The sequence below is a fragment of the Microcaecilia unicolor genome, chromosome 6, assembly GCF_901765095.1.
Source record: "Microcaecilia unicolor chromosome 6, aMicUni1.1, whole genome shotgun sequence".
Lineage (NCBI taxonomy): Eukaryota > Metazoa > Chordata > Amphibia > Gymnophiona > Siphonopidae > Microcaecilia > Microcaecilia unicolor.
The window spans coordinates 341,323,782-341,341,034 of NC_044036.1; the positions used below are offsets into that span (position 1 = coordinate 341,323,782).

The 17,253-nt window shown below is 46.0% G+C and overlaps 1 pseudogene; it reads left to right on the forward strand.

Moving 5' to 3' along the window:
• Positions 1 to 16,114: 16,114 nt before the first annotated feature.
• On the forward strand, positions 16,115 to 16,814 carry LOC115472879 (annotated as a pseudogene).
• The last annotated feature ends 439 nt before the right edge of the window (positions 16,815 to 17,253 follow it).

Below are 17,253 nucleotides of genomic sequence, written 5' to 3' on the forward strand. Positions count from 1 at the left end.
CCCCCCCCCCCCCCCCCCCAAATAATTAAGATCATCCAATCCTGAAATGGAAGTTGATGGGTCACCAGGACAGACCATAGAAGTGCATGCATGGTTCATAAGGACTGACAAAAACAAGGCTTGCTAATAGCTGGTCAATAACATCATTGCATACTTCTGATTCCATTAGGTGGCCCCGATTGCCAGGTCCAAGAACTTGTTCCCTCACATATGTGCACTATCAATCCAACCAGCTGTTTTTCATTTCTTTCTCTGTGGTGCAAAGCTATAACCTTCAGCACCTGAACCCCCTATAGAGCTCCAGCAGCACTTTAAACTGGTAAACAAATGGGCAGGGAATCACTGCAGACCAGAAAAAAGTATATAGTGCCGAGTTCCTATTTCTGAAGTAGGAAAAATGTCAAGAAAAAAAAGTTCCTGCTAGTTCGTCTTTTTCAAGTATGGTAACCCTACTGTGTTTTAGTAAAATTGGGAATATTTAGTCAGCATACAGGATGTTGAATTTGCCATCACCTTTGGTCAAAGCAGGCATACTTCAAGCATTTTAAACCCTTGATGACATTACTTCCACTTGCCTTTTCAATGTAAGCTGTACTCGTGCACACAACCTGCCTATAAACTCTTGAATTCTTACTCAAGAATTGTTGTGCAGATTCCCAAATTGTGATAAAGTTCAGAAAAGTCACCCTTCCCCACTGTACCAGTGTAAGAACTGATCCCCTTGACCTAAGACATAAACTAGCCCCATTAAAGACACATATGGTCCAAATTCAGGAACAAAAAAGCACCAAGAGTCTTCAGAAACGGGACAGTTCCTTTAATTTAAAAGTCAAGTTTTAAAGCTGGACCTGACACGGGCTGTGTTTCGGCGCACAGCGCCTGCATCAGGGGTCAAATTTATTCTAACATACAATGAAAACAGTGTACAGCAACCAAACTTCTTTCTTGAAAAGTAAGAAAAACTTCCAATCATTTGACAGCAGAAGGTCCCTTCACTCCTTGAATCCCCGGGCTGGGTATTAAACCAGCCCAAGAAACCCTCTCTGGCCCTGTTTCCAGTCCCTGAAGTATCTCAGGGTCTGCTTTAGACACGGCCAGAGGGATGGATTTTCTTCCAGAGAAGCGGGCAGGAAGCTCTGGGTGAAGTTAAGTACACAAGTATGCCCTACTAGGACAGACTGAAGATCATCAAGCCTCGCATCCTGTTTTCAACAGTGGACAATCCAGGTCACAAGTAGCTGTCAAGAACCTAAAACAGTACAATACATTTTATGATGCTTATTTTAGAAATAAGCAGGAGATTTTCCCAAGTCTATTTAAATATGGTCTATGGAATTTTCCTTTAGGAAGCCATCCAAACCTTTTTTAAACCCAACTAAGCTAACCGCTTTTACATTATCTGGCAAATGAATGCCAGAGTTTAATTACACACTGAGTGACGAATATTTTCTCTGATTCGTTTTAAATTTACTACTTTGTTAGCTTCCTTGTGTGCCCCCTAGCCCTAGTATTTTTGAAAAGAGTAAATAAGCGATTCACTTCTACCGTTCCAGTCCACTCATTTTATAGACCTCTATCATATCTTCCCTCAGCTGTCTTTTCTACAAGCTAAATAGCCCCTAACTGCGTTAGCCTTTCCCTTTCTTCGCCCCTCTCTGTACCTTTTCTATTCCACTATATCTTTTGAGATGTGGTGACCAGAACTGAACACAATATTCAAGGTTGCAGTCGTACCATGGAGCAATACAAAGGCATTATAACGTCCCTCATTTTGTTTTCCTTTCCTAATACCTAACATTCTATTTGCTTTCTTAGCTGCCACACGAGCAGAAGGTTTCCACGTATCATCAGCAATGATGCCCTAGATCCCTTTCAGATCAGTGACTCCTAATGTGAAACTTTGCACTGCATAACTATAATGCGGATTCTTCTTTTCCAAGCATGCACTCGCTTTGCACTTGCTAACATTAAACGTCATCTGCCATTTAGATACCAGTCCTCCCAAGGTCCTCTTGTAATTTTTCATAATCCTCTTGCAACTTTACAACTTTGAATAACTTTGTATCAACAGCAAGTTACCTCTATTAGTTATTCCCATCTCTAGATCATTTATAAATATGTTAAAAAAGCAGTGGTCCCAGCACAGACCCCTGGGGAACCCCACTATCTACCCTTCTCCATACTGACCATTTAACCCTACTCTCTGTTTTCTATCTTTTAACCAGTTTTTTTTTTTTTTTTATATATCTCATGTTTATTGAACATAATACACCAAACCAGGATATTGTTCTGATCCATTATACAATGTAAACAGTGCCACACATATCCTTATTCAAGTCCAAACCGCCAACCTAAACATTTTATAACATTTTTCCTTCCGTCTCCAGGTCCTCTTTCCTTCCCTCCCCAACGCCTACCCCCCCCCCTCCACCTCAGGAATTCAACACTCTACTGCGAGCCACTGGAGTTAAAGTGTCCCAGAACGGTGCCCAGACAGAACAGAATTTGTCCCCCCTGGACCCTGCCAGATCCGTAATTCCACTACGTTCAAATGAGCAACATGTAAATCATCGCCGATCGCCAATGCGATACTGTTGGAATGTCTGGGGTCAACCCACAGTTGTAAAATTAGTTTTTTTGCCATCAACACAGCTCTTTGTAAAAAGCCATCGAGAGCCTGCCCTGGCCGCTCCCCGCATATTGTAGATACCAAACAGTTGGCCTGGAGAAATACGCCACTTTGTGCCCCACATCGAAGAGGTTTGCAGCGCCAATGACTTCCAAAACTTCTGAATACATATACAGTTCCAAACATGTGACCCAAATTTGCATTGTCTTTCCCACATTTAGGGCATACATCTGAGTCTCGCAAGGTAGCTCGGAACGCTCTTCTTGGCGACACATGAAGACGGAAAGAAACTTATACTGTAATTCCCACCAGCAGGCATTTTCTGTCAGTTTGTATGTGCCCATCAATACATTTTTGATACTCTCCGGGTTCACCGAAAAGGCCAGCTCCTTCGTCCATTGTTGTGCCATCCGGGTAAAGTCTGTGGACTGTAGGTGCTCTCTTAGGAGTGAGTGAAAGTACTTCAGCGGAATCTTTCCCTGTGCCTCAAGCGCCAACATTGCATTTAAACACTCCCAAACTTTTACAGACAAATCCTTCTTAGGTAATGAGTTAACATAATGACTTAACTGCATAAATGCAAAAGGATCCCTCTTTCCCAGGTGGAATTCTCCACTGATATCAGACATAGTTTTCATCCCTCCCTGCTCCGACACCACATGTCTCAAATAAGTGACCCCCTTGGCCCTCCAGTCTCTAAAAGTCCCAGAGGAGTCTCCCACTGGGAATTCCGGATTACCTCTTATAGGCAGCAATGGGGACACCGATTTATTCAGTGTGAAAAACCTACAGAGCCACCTCCACGTCTGCCTCAAGGGACCGAGTATGGCGAAGCCCCACCCAAATTCGGGCTCTGCCCCCTCACCTGATGAAGCCAGCTGGAGAAATGCAAAGGTTCAACCCAGCTCGTCTCAGCAGCCGTGAGGGAAAAATGTTCAGTGGCCCGAAACCAATCTGAAATGTGGCGCATACCACTAGCCACCGAAAACATACGTAGATCCATCAATCCCAACCCGCCCTGTGCTCTTGGGAGAATTGCCCTGTTGATTGTCATGCGTGCCCTTTTTTCCCTGCCACAAAAACACATTTAATTTTGACCTCAGCCATTTATCATCTTTGGAGGTCAGGAACATGGGCAGAGTTTGGTAAGCATAAATCCAGACAGGAAACAATACCATATTGTAGAGTGCTACCCTGCCCATCAGAGAAATGGGCAAATCCTGCCAACTCACCAACGATTGTGTCACCCTCTTTTTTAAGTGAACCATGTTTCTCTCGTATAAAGAGCCCAGGTCAATTGGAATCCTCACACCCAGATACGTCACCTCCTCCTGCACCCACTGAAGCGGAAAAGAGTCCCCCCAGTTCCCTCGTATCCTCTCCGCTGAGGGCAAGGCAAAAGATTTCTTTAAATTCAGCGAGAGTCCAGAGTATAGCCCAAACTCGTCAATAGCTGCTAAGACTCTATTTAAAGAATTGTGGGGGTCAGTCAGGGTCAAAAATATGTCGTCCGCGAAGGACAAAACTTTTACCGAGTGATTTGGCAATTGGACTCCCTCAATATCCGGGTCGACCTCAATGGTCCTCAACAAAGGCTCCAAATACAGCAGAAATAAAAGGGGGAGAGGGGACACCCCTGCCTCGTTCCCGCTTTTATCTGAATCGGAGGGGATTTCGACTCATTGACTAAAATTCTGGCTACTGGGTCCTTATAGAGTATTTTTACCGCATCTAGAAACCATCCTCCCACGCCTATGTAGTCTAATACTTTGAATAGGTACCTCCACTGTACTTTATCAAACGCCTTTTCGGCATCTAAACTAACCAGTAGGAGGTCCCGATCCCTTGCTTGGCAGTGTGCAATGGCCAAAAGTACTTTCCGTACATTAATCACTGAGTTCCTGTTTTTCATAAAGCCTACCTGATGTGCCCCAATCAACGTCCCCATGTAGGGTGTGAGGCGATCCGCTAAGATTCGAGCCAGAATTTTAAGATCCACGTTAATAAGGGAGATAGGGCGGTAAGACTCCACCCTATCCCCCGGCTTGCCCGGCTTTGGGATTAACGTCACTAGCGCCTCGTTACCTCCCCTTGGGAGCCCCCCTTGTTCTATCACCTCCTCAAAATATTCAATTAGAGGGCCTATATACTGTGGTGGGAGAATCTTATAGTATTCGGCCGAGAACCCATCGGGCCCCGGCGCCGATCCCAGAGGTAAAGCTCTTAATACTCTCTGCACTTCTTGGGCCTGTAACGGTTTTGAAAGCGCCTCTCTGGCCGACATGGAAAGCCGGGGGAGCCCAGCGTCCCTCAAATAGTCCTCCACTGCCATGTCCGTTGTATCCCCCTTCCCAGAATATAATTTAGAAAAATAGGCGTGGAATTCTTTTACAATCCCCTCCGGGGTACTAACCCTGGCCCCCCCGGGGGATGTCACCGACGCGATCAGTTTTCTCCGCCCTCGGGTTCTCACCATCTGGGCCAGCAGCCTACCCGGCTTATTTCCATATCTATGGAAATTGAACCCTCTTGCCGTGAAACTTTTCTGAGTTTTTTTCGTGGATTAGGGAGTCCAGGGCCACCTTTGTGGAAGACCAAAGATCACGGGTCTCCGGTGAGGGTCTTAGTAGATACCCTTTTTGGCCTGGCGTAGCTGACGTTCTAAGTGAACTATTCCTGTTGAAAGTTTCTTATTTCTGGCACTCATGTACGCTATCGTAGCCCCCCTCAGTACTGCCTTTGACGCTTCCCAAAAAACTAAGGGGGACTCACAGGACTCCAAGTTAAATTCTACATATTGTTCCCATTGGGCTATGATATATTCTTTAAATTTTTGGTCTTGATATAAAAAGGATGGAAATCTCCAAGCAGAACCCCCCACACCTGTGGTCGGGAACCTCATATCTACCCAAATCAATGAGTGGTCGGTAACCTCCATGGGGCCTATCTCGGCTTGAGTGACTTTGGTAAATAATGAGTGGTGCATCAGAATGTAGTCTAATCTCGACCATGATTGGTGTACTCTAGATTGATGAGTATAGTCAATTTCTGATGGGTGGAGTAACCTCCAGGGGTCAATCAAGTCCAGGGAACGACTCAGGGATTGGATTGCCCCTCCCCCCCGTGCCTCACTCCGCTGTCGTCCGGCAGTCCTATTCACCCCTGGGTCCATGACCTGGTTGAAATCCCCGGCCCACACCCAAGGGGCGTCCGAGTATCGCAGACCCAGGGATATCAAGGATTTAAAAAATGTAGGGGAGTGGGAGTTTGGGCCATACACAGCATATAGATACAATTTGTGCCCCGATAGAGTTAGCTGCAAAAGAATCACCCTACCCTCTTGGTCTTTGTATATCAACCTGGGGTCACAAAGCAGCCCCTTCCTAATCAGAATCGCTACTCCACCTCTTTTGGCTCCCGAAGAAGAATAAAAACATTCTCCCACCCATTGACGCTTAAGCTTTTCATGCTCTAGATCAGTCAGTTTCGTCTCCTGAAGACAGGCAATAGAAACCCCGTGCCGCTTCAGTTGCGCCAATATCTTGGCCCGCTTAATCGGGGATGAAATTCCAGACACGTTCCAGGACATCAAGCGCACGCGCGCTCTATCAGTTTCCCGCTGTATCTAGGCATGTCCACGTTACACCATTTGTCCTCCCCCGGGAGCCCAGCCCCCCTCCCCGGGGAGATCAATTCTCCAGTCCGCGGGTACACACTCCAGCTGCAATCCGATTGTAAACCACCCATATTCCTGAGGCTATTATCCCCCCCCCCAATTTACCCCCCCTCCCCTTCTTGCCCTTCCCACCCTTCTAACCCCCCCCTACCCTGCCTACACAAGTCGTTCCCGTCTTTTACCACGGGAGTGGGTCACTTCCATGCTAAGGCCCCCCCGCCATTTACAAACAAGTAGTGTCAAAATCAAGCCCATACCTCAAGTAATGCTTACAACAATTCAAATACCTGTTACAGACATTAATGTATTAGTCCTTCACTCTCTTTGAGTCCCAGACTTTCAAGTGGCTGCATCTGCTCCTTCCGCATTTAGCTGAACATCATCCAATGTTTTTACATAGGCATCCGCCTCTGCAGCATTGGAAAAAACCTTCCATCCATTGCCGTTTTTGATTTTCAAAATTGCAGGATAAAGAAGCATAAACTTAACTTGTAAAGCATGCAGGCGTTGACACGCTGGGTTAAATTTTTTCCTTTTATCCTGCAAGCCAGCTGAATAGTCCTGGAAGATTCGTATGAGCTTCCCTTCATATTTTGTCGTTTCTCTCTTCTGACGATACCCCCTCAGGATTTCGTCCTTGTGGATATAGTTGTGCACTTTTATGAGAACTACTCGCGGTGACTGGCGGCCATCTTGTAGTCGGCCCACTCGATGTGCCCGCTCTAAACACAGCGGGCCCATGCTGTCTGAGAGGGCAAACTCTCTTTTAAGCCATTGCTCCAGTTCCGTGGCCAGGATTCTGTCGCCCACCGATTCTGGAAGCCCCACAATGCGAAGATTTGCTCGTCGTGATCTGTTCTCCAGATCATCAACTTTGGTCAGTAGATTTTCAATTGTAGTTTCTTGCTGTTTTATCCGCGCCGCCATTGGAGCGCACATGTCTTCCAGCTCAGAAACACGACGCTCTGTTTCGCCAGTCCGTGCTGTGGTTTCGGACAAAGAAGATGTAAGTGTGGCGATTTGTGCCGACAGCTGTGCGAGTCTCGGTTCCAGCGCTAGACTCACTGCTTCCGTGATTTGTTTTAATTGTTCCGGCGTAAAGATGAAACTTTCACGTTTTGCCGGCCCGTCTTCTCCGTTCGGAGTTTTCAACTTTTCTTTCTCTCGTTTTCCGCTGCGGGTTAGTACATAAGTACATAAGTAGTGCCATACTGGGAAAGACCAAAGGTCCATCTAGCCCAGCATCCTGTCACCGACAGTGGCCAATCCAGGTCAAGGGCACCTGGCACGCTCCCCAAACGTAAAAACATTCCAGACAAGTTATACCTAAAAATGAGGAATTTTTCCAGTCCATTTAATAGCGGTCTATGGACTTGTCCTTTAGGAATCTATCTAACCCCTTTTTAAACTCCGTCAAGCTAACCGCCCGTACCACGTTCTCCGGCAATGAATTCCAGAGTCTAATTACACGTTGGGTGAAGAAAAATTTTCTCCGATTCGTTTTAAATTTACCACACTGTAGTTGGCAAGCCTTTACCCTGCGCTTCCACAAATTTATCCATTGGACCCTCAGCTTCTTGTAGTATCGATTTTAGGGCTCGATTTCAGCACTCAGCGTCTTGTAGTATCGATTTTAGGGCTCGATTTCAGCACTTTGCGATCGAAAATTGCATAAAATTGGCGAATGGGCCTAAGAGAGCACGGAACCACGTCCTTCACTCTCTAGTGCATCACGTGACCCACCCTCTTTTAACCAGTTTTTAATCAACAAAAGGACACTACCTCCTATCCCATGACTGTCCAATTTCCTCTGGAGTCTTTCATGAGGTACTTTGTCAAACGCCTTCTGAAAATCCAGATACACAATATCAACCGGCTCCCCTTTATCCACATGTTTGTTCACCCCTTCAAAGAAATGTAATATAGATTGGTGGAGCAAGATTTCCCTTCACTATATCCATGTTGACTTTGTCTTATTAATCCATGCTTTTCAATATGCTCTGTAATTTTTTTCTTTATAATAGTCTCTATCATTTTGCCCGGCACTGACGTCAGGCTCACCGGTCTATAATTTCTCAGATTACGTCTGGAACCTTTTTAAAGTCATGACAAAGGTCCCAGGTGGAGTGGAAGGATGAGGAGGGATCAGAGTAAACATCAGGAAATATTTTGTCAAATAGCATGAAGGCTAAAATAGTTCTAAGAGGTGTAAATTAGGTGAAGCTACTACATAAGCATGGCAAAGCAGTGCATGGCTAACTGGCCCATCTGAACCATCTCTCTATATAAAAGGCAAAACCAACGTTCTATGAAGCCTCCAGCCGGAAGTGTGAAGGGGGCGAGATATCCGGTTTCCCTACGAGTGTCTGCCCCACCCTCTCTGTAACACAGTCAGTGAAGGAAAACAGCAGAGCACGAAATCAAATCGCTGGCTCTGTAACAGTGAAGGACTCAGAGGGGGGAGGGGAGAGAGGCCAGAGGGCAGGGACACACACACTCCCACATGCACACAGAAGAAAACATTGCTAGCCCCCGTTTCATTTGCATCAGAAACGGAGCTTTTTAGAGCACGAAATCAAATCGCTGGCTCTGTAACAGTGAAGGACTCAGAGGGGGGAGGGGAGAGAGGCCAGAGGGCAGGGACACACACACTCCCACATGCACACAAAAGAAAACATTGCTAGCCCCCGTTTCATTTGCATCAGAAACGGGGCTTTTTTACTATCTCTCTATATAAAAGGCAACACCAACGTTCTATGAAGCCTCCAGCCGGAAGTGTGAAGGGGGCGAGATATCCGGTTTCCCTACGAGTGTCTGCCCCGCCCTCTCTGTAACACAGTCAGTGAAGGAAAACAGCAGAGCACGAAATCAAATCGCTGGCTCTAACAGTGAAGGACTCAGAGGGGGGAGGGGAGAGAGGCCAGAGGGCAGGGACACACACACTCCCACATGCACACAAAAGAAAACATTGCTAGCCCCCGTTTCATTTGCATCAGAAACGGGGCTTTTTTACTATCTCTCTATATAAAAGGCAACACCAACGTTCTATGAAGCCTCCAGCCGGAAGTGTGAAGGGGGCGAGATATCCGGTTTCCCTACGAGTGTCTGCCCCACCCTCTCTGTAACACAGTCAGTGAAGGAAAACAGCAGAGCACGAAATCAAATCGCTGGCTCTGTAACAGTGAAGGACTCAGAGGGGGGAGGGGAGAGAGGCCAGAGGGCAGGGACACACACACTCCCACATGCACACAGAAGAAAACATTGCTAGCCCCCGTTTCATTTGCATCAGAAACAGGGCTTTTTTACTATCTCTCTATATAAAAGGCAACACCAACGTTCTATGAAGCCTCCAGCCGGAAGTGTGAAGGGGGCGAGATATCCGGTTTCCTACGAGTGTCTGCCCCGCCCTCTCTGTAACACAGTCAGTGAAGGAAAACAGCAGAGCACGAAATCAAATCGCTGGCTCTAACAGTGAAGGACTCAGAGGGGGGAGGGGAGAGAGGCCAGAGGGCAGGGACACACACACTCCCACATGCACACAAAAGAAAACATTGCTAGCCCCCGTTTCATTTGCATCAGAAACGGGGCTTTTTTACTATCTCTCTATATAAAAGGCAACACCAACGTTCTATGAAGCCTCCAGCCGGAAGTGTGAAGGGGGCGAGATATCCGGTTTCCCTACGAGTGTCTGCCCCGCCCTCTCTGTAACACAGTCAGTGAAGGAAAACAGCAGAGCACGAAATCAAATCGCTGGCTCTAACAGTGAAGGACTCAGAGGGGGGAGGGGAGAGAGGCCAGAGGGCAGGGACACACACACTCCCACATGCACACAAAGAAAACATTGCTAGCCCCCGTTTCATTTGCATCAGAAACGGGGCTTTTTTACTATCTCTCTATATAAAAGGCAACACCAACGTTCTATGAAGCCTCCAGCCGGAAGTGTGAAGGGGGCGAGATATCCGGTTTCCCTACGAGTGTCTGCCCCGCCCTCTCTGTAACACAGTCAGTGAAGGAAAACAGCAGAGCACGAAATCAAATCGCTGGCTCTGTAACAGTGAAGGACTCAGAGGGGGGAGGGGAGAGAGGCCAGAGGGCAGGGACACACACACTCCCACATGCACACAGAAGAAAACATTGCTAGCCCCCGTTTCATTTGCATCAGAAACAGGGCTTTTTTACTATCTCTCTATATAAAAGGCAACACCAACGTTCTATGAAGCCTCCAGCCGGAAGTGTGAAGGGGGCGAGATATCCGGTTTCCCTACGAGTGTCTGCCCCGCCCTCTCTGTAACACAGTCAGTGAAGGAAAACAGCAGAGCAGGAAATCAAATCGCTGGCTCTGTAACAGTGAAGGACTCAGAGGGGGGAGGGGGGAGAGGCCAGAGGGCAGGGACACACACACTCCCACATGCACACAGAAGAAAACATTGCTAGCCCCCGTTTCATTTGCATCAGAAACGGGGCTTTTTTACTAGTTTGCATATAAGCAAAAGACTAACATGAAATGTTAAAAAGCCTTAGCGAAAAATAAACCCTAGAGCTGGGTCTGGCAGGATGAATGTACAACAACAAAATCCTAGCAGGATGCTTCCCAAACTTTTCCTACATGTGAATTTTCAGCTGCTAAATAAAGGTCATATGACCCAGATAATGACAAGTATATCTGTTCCCACTCCCCTCCACATGCCACTATGCATATGTGCAGTAGTGTGCAGGTAACTTTTTTTTTTTTTTTTAATGGGCTCTCTGGGCATAACCAGGCCTTTTGAGGGGGGGGGGGGGGCAAGGGTGGACTGGGGAGCAATACATTCTTCTCTTATCCCCTCTTTTTTATTGGGTGGGCCCAAAGGTGGACTGGGGGGCAATGTATTCTTCTCTCATCCCCCCCCCCCCACGTGTGGGTGTGCTAGGCATACTTTTGCTGGCAGGGATGCTGAGCCCTCCCAGACAAAAACAGCTGCCACTCCCTATTCAGAGCCAGAAACTAGCAACAGGGAGCAGCACGTCTATTTGGCTGGCAGGGCTCAGCATCCCTGCCAACAAAGTAAAAGGGAACTTAGGAGGGACCTGAGACCAAATTTTGAGAATACTGCTACTAGTTATTTCTATAGTGCTTTTCTATAGGGGAAAGGGAATGGGACTTGATATATTGCCTGTGGTTTTTACAACTACATTCAAAACAATTTACATAGTATAAACATTATTTGTACCTAGGACAATGGAGGGTTAAGTGACTTGCCCAGAGTCACAAGGAGCTGCAAGAGTGTCCAGAGCAGAGGAGAGAATAGTATCATAGGAAGAAACGGCTTCATTGACAGACTTAGAGTGGTAGAAGAGAAAAGGTTAGAGACACAAGAGGACAGAGTAAGGGGATCAATAGCTTGAAGATTCCGAGATGTGGGGGTTGACATCGGGTGGGACTGGGGAGCAAGGTGCTTAAGTGTATGCGGAAACAGTTAGGGAGCCAATGAAGTGGCTTGAGGAGAGGGCTAATATAAGCATAGTGACACTGGTGGAATACAAGTCATGCAGCAATATTCTGAACAGACTGAAGGGGAGAGAGATGGCTTAGTGGGAGACCTGTGAGAAGCAAGTTGCAATAGTCTAAGCAAGAGATAAGAGTGTGGATAAGGGTTTTGGTAGTGTGCTCAGAAAGGAAGGGACAAATACTGGTGATATTATAGGGTTTGAGCAGTCTGCTGGATGTATGTAGAGAGAAAAAGGAGTCAAAGATGACCTCACGGTTACGGAGCTGATGAGACAGGGAGGTTTAGGGGGAAAGATAAGAAGTTCAGTCTTGGTCAGGTTTAGTTTCAGATGGCAATGAGATATCCAGGCAGCAATATCAGACAAGCAGGCTGAGACTTGGGGCTGGATTCCTGCTGAAATTTCTGTTGTGGAGAGGTAGATCTGGGAGTCATCAGCAAAAAGGTGATAATGAAATCCGAGCACCAAGGGAAGAAGTATAGATGGAGAAAAGAGGACATCCTAAGAAAGATCCCCGAGGTACACCAACTGATAGTGGGATAGAAGTGGAGGAGGATCCACCAGAGTATACACTAGAAGTGCGATGGAAGCAGTGGCATACTAAGGGCAGGGTGGTGGGGGTGGTCCACCCTGGGTGCTCCCCGCACCCCCAGTAAGAGCGATGCGCTGGGGGGGGGGGGCATCATGGTGATCCGCCCCAGGTGGCATCCGACCTAGAACACCACTAGATAGAAGAGATAAAACTAGGAAAGAAAAGAATCCTGAAATTCAAAGGAGGGCAGCATATCAAGGAGTAGGCGGTGAGATCAACAGTGTCAAAAGCAGGAAAGCAGGAAATAGATAGAGAAGGATGAGGATAGGAGACCTTTGGATCTGACATTGGAAACTTTAGCAAGGACTGTTTCAGTTGAATGAACAGGGTGAGAGATTGAAGTGGATCAAGAATAGTTTGATATCAAGTCAAGACAGTGGCGGTGAACAGCACGTTCAAGCAGCTTGAATAGGAAAGGGAGGCAGGAGATGGAGCGAAAGTTGGGAGAATAGGCAAGGTCTAATGATGGGGTTTTTTTTGAGGAGTGGTGTAACTACAGCATGCAGGAAAGTGAAAGACTGAGGATATGACAAATAGCGTTATCTCTCCTACTGTCATCCTGAGTAGATGGGTGGGGATAGGATCAGAGGAACATGTCAGTCAGTCTGGAGGAGGAAAGAAAAGGTTCAGTTTCCTTTTCAGTAATTTCAGAAAAGGAAGCAGGAGTCAAAGCCCACCTCTTTAACGCTGTTTTTGACTCCTAACCACTATTCACCTGCCCTGTACCCTTTTATCCCCACCTCTTGAATTCTCTTACCTCTTAGTTGTTCTGTGTGCCTGTCCTATTTAGATTGTGAGCTCTGAGCAGGGACTGTCTTTTCATGTATGGTGTACAGCACTGCGTATGCCTTGTAGCACTATAGAAGTGATAAGTAGGAGGAGGAGGAGGAGGAGTTGAAAGAGGGTTCAGAGAATGGACTGTGGAAGGGGAAGTGGCAGTGACTTGGTTGAGAACTCAAGGTTAATCTTGTGAACCTCATGAAAGTACTCAGCTAGACTCTGTGGAGAACGTGAAGGGGAGGGGTTGGAGCCAGTTGTTAAAGTAGCAACCAGGGGCCTACTTAACAACTGGTTCTCAAAATTCTTTAAAAGATTTGAACAGCTCTCATGAGCTGATGCGAGCCTGCTCCAGAACACCACTGCGTATGTGTGCAATGGTAAGTGTAGAACGTATGCAGGTGGGGATAAGATGCAACAGAGATGTCTGAGTGGATGACATATATAAGAGCAGTAGGATCTCTAAGGAGGAGCTGGTGAAAATGGGAAGGTAATTAGGATGTCTCGTGTGCTCCTTGAAGTTTCAAGTCCCCTATGTCTTCTCTGTAGTCTACCTTGCCTTCCTCTATTCCACTCCAACCTGCATCTTTGCTTTTGGCACCTGCACCACTCTATCGCCTCGCTGGGGGCAAAGGGAAAGCACAGGCTCCTTCCCAATATGCTGTTCACCGCCTGCTTCAGGCCGTTCCCCTATGATTAGGCCCAGAACGGTTCAATGACATGGCCCACAGAGACTGACAGGACAACCGATGCTGCTGCTCTCCCCAACTCCCACTAAGGGCAAGGGTAAAGGGTCATGGATTTGATAAGCCGCCTTTCCATGGTACAACCAAAGCAGTTTATAGGAGAAGACTAATGATTAATGCACTGGCCTGAGAACCAGGGGAATTGAGCTCATTTTCCACTGCTGCTCTTTGGTGACTGTGCAAGTCACATTCCTTCAATGCCTCAGGTACAAAAACTTAAGATTGCAAGTCCATTAGTACTACTACTACTTAACATTTCTAGAGCGCTACTAAGGTTACGCAGTGCTGTACAAATTAACAAAGAAGGACGGTCCCTGCTCAAAGGAGCTTACAATCTAAAGAACGAAATGTCAAGTTGGGGCAGTCTGGATTTCCTGAGTAGAGGTGTAGTGGTTAGGTGCCGAAGGCGACATTGAAGAGGTGGGCTTTAAGCAGTGATTTGAAGATGGGCAGGGAGGGGGCCTGGCGTAAGGGCTCAGGGAGTTTGTTCCACACATGGGGTGAGGCGAGGCAGAAAGGGCGGAGTCTGGAGTTGGCGGTGGTGGAGAAGGGTACTGAAAGGAGGGATTTGTCTTGAGAGCAGAGGTTACGGGTAGGAACGTAAGGGGAGATGAGGGTTGAGAGGTAAGGAGGGGCTGCAGATCGAGTACATTTGTAGGTTAGTAGCAGAAGCTTGAATTGAATGCGGTACCTGATCGGAAGCCAATGAAGTGACTTGAGGGGAGGGGTGATGTGAGTATCGGTTCAGGCGGAAGGTAAGACGTGCAGCAGAGTTCTGAACGGACTGAAGGGGGGATAGGTGGCTAAGTGGGAGATCAGTGAGGAGTAGGTTGCAGTAGTCAAGGCGAGAGGTAATGAGAGAGTGGATGAGAGTTCGGGTGGTGTGCTCAGAGAGGAAAGGGCGAATTTTGCTAATGTTATATAGGAAGAAGCGACAGAGAAAGTTCCTGTATATAATAAATGTATGGGTAAAGAGTCACAGATTTAATCTACTGCTTTTTATGCTACAGCAGTTTACATTATATGCAGTTTCTCTGTTCCTTGCGGGCTCAAAGTTTTGTACCTGGGGTAATGAAGGTTTAAGTGACTTGCCCAGGATCACAAGGAAATGGAAAAATGTAGGCAGATAAAGACCATATGGCCTATCCATGCCATCTACGCTTCCCTCTGTACTTATCCCAAGCTCTCTTGAATTCAGATACTGTTTTCATCTCCACCAGTTCACCATCCTTTCTGTGAAGTATTTCCTCAGGTTACTTCTGAGTCTCTCCTTTTTCACCTTCATCGTAAGCCCCCTCGTTCCAGAGCTTCTTTTCAACTGAAAGACTCACCTCCTGTGCATTTATGCCACATAAGTCCCGTATTTCCTCAATTCTAAGATGTCCCTTCATTTTGCAAAAGTGAAAAATATGGTAAATACCATAAGCAAACATACAGAAGGAAAAGCACAAACGTTTTCAATTATCAGTACGACAAAAACTCCTTTTTGACACTTATGGCAATGTATGGTAAATAAACTTACCAGTTAACTACAGTACCGTATAAACTTAGAAAAACAAAATTACCAGAATATGGTAAACAAACATATCCAGAAGGAAAAGCACAAACTTGAAAAACAAAAACCGCGATACTAGTATCCAGTATTCAATTACAGTTTGGTATACAGTACTGTAAATCCTTCTAATCACTATCATTAGTATCAGCAGATTCTTCACAAATTGAGTCATCACTATCATAGTTTGATGACTCATCAACACTTTTCAAATCACAGTCACCATCTGTGTCCCACATCAGATCATCTTCCATACTATTAACCATGTTTGTTATACAACACTTCTTAAATAAGGGCTGCATTATATTTTCTGGAACTTTTTTTCCATATAACAGATACAGACTCCACGATTTTTGAAGGTGGTGCTCTCTTGATGTTCCCAGAAGACGTCAAAGGAAGGTAGTCAGAAAACCAGGTCTCGTATTCTTCTCTTAAAAAGTCTTTAAATGGCATATTGACTGAAACATCAACTGGCTGAAGCTGGCTTATCATACCACTTGGAATAAATACCAAATCACGAATTGTTTTGTTTCTGGCTGTTCTTTATTATTTCAAAAATAGGTGTCCTCTGAATGCATCGACAAGCATATTATGTGGTTTGTGAAGAGCCCATGGCCGCCTATTCCAGAACACATTCACCCGATAACAACCCAAGATGGAGGAGGAAGAGGCCGGGTCAACCGTGGACAGCCTCATCAGCCAGTTCAACACGTACGAGGATTTCCTGGACTCGCAAATCACCTCCTTGGATCTCTATTACTTGGAGGATGAAGAACTTGCCCGCCAGCTGGTAGAGCTGGGCTACAGGGGAACTGGAGAGGTGCTTAAAAGAGAGGAATTTGAAGCAAGAAAAGCTGCTGCAGAGGCTTCAAGACTGTCACAGGGAACTCAACAAAAGACATTATCAAGTGCAGGGAAAGAACTTAAGGATAATTTTCTTAAAGCATTAGCACAAAGAGAAGAAGCCAATCGCAATGGAAAAATGACCTCAATACTCTTCATTCGAGACCGAAATTCCTGTGGTCAGGAGTTGTCAGGCTATATCGACTATGCCCACAGACTGGTCAGAGGATTTTGAAATCTACTTTAGCGGGGAAAAAAAGCTTCTTCCAAGACCGACTGATCTCAGCTTTTACAATTGGGAAACCCATGTCTCTAGTTCCAACCCCAGTCAAAACTATCAAGTGATTGCGGAAAATACATCTGGATTGCTCTTCAAGAACAAGAGAGATAGGAAAATACTAAACGTGGATCCTAAGGTTTCTCCAGGTGACAATTCCATTCGGACTCCTATCCGATCAGATCTCTACCTACAAGTAGTCATCTACGACTATATCACTAGAAGAAAGACTTAGGCACTATTATGTCTGAAATTCTTCTGTACTGGTTGTATGCCTAACATAAATGAGAATCGATGTAGCATTAACATAAAGATAGCTATAGCTGAAAAAAAAAAAAAAAGAACACATTCACCCATCTTCCATCGTTTCAGCAGTCATCTAAGCATTTTTCTTTTTTTGTGCACATACAATTACATCTGTTGGGAAAGTGTCATTTTCTTGGAATACTTTCTCTATTTAGAATCAAATAAGGAGATAGAGCAGCTTTTAAACTAGAAACGGGGGGGGGGGGGGGGGGGGAAGGACAACTGTTGCTCAAAAGCGCATGGTTCGGGATAAGGTATCTTTCAAAGATATCACCAAAACAGGGAAGATAGGGTATCCTGATAGTGAAGTTGCAAAAGAGACCATGGTAGATCAGGTGTCCTTAAATAAAAATAAAAGATTGCAAATT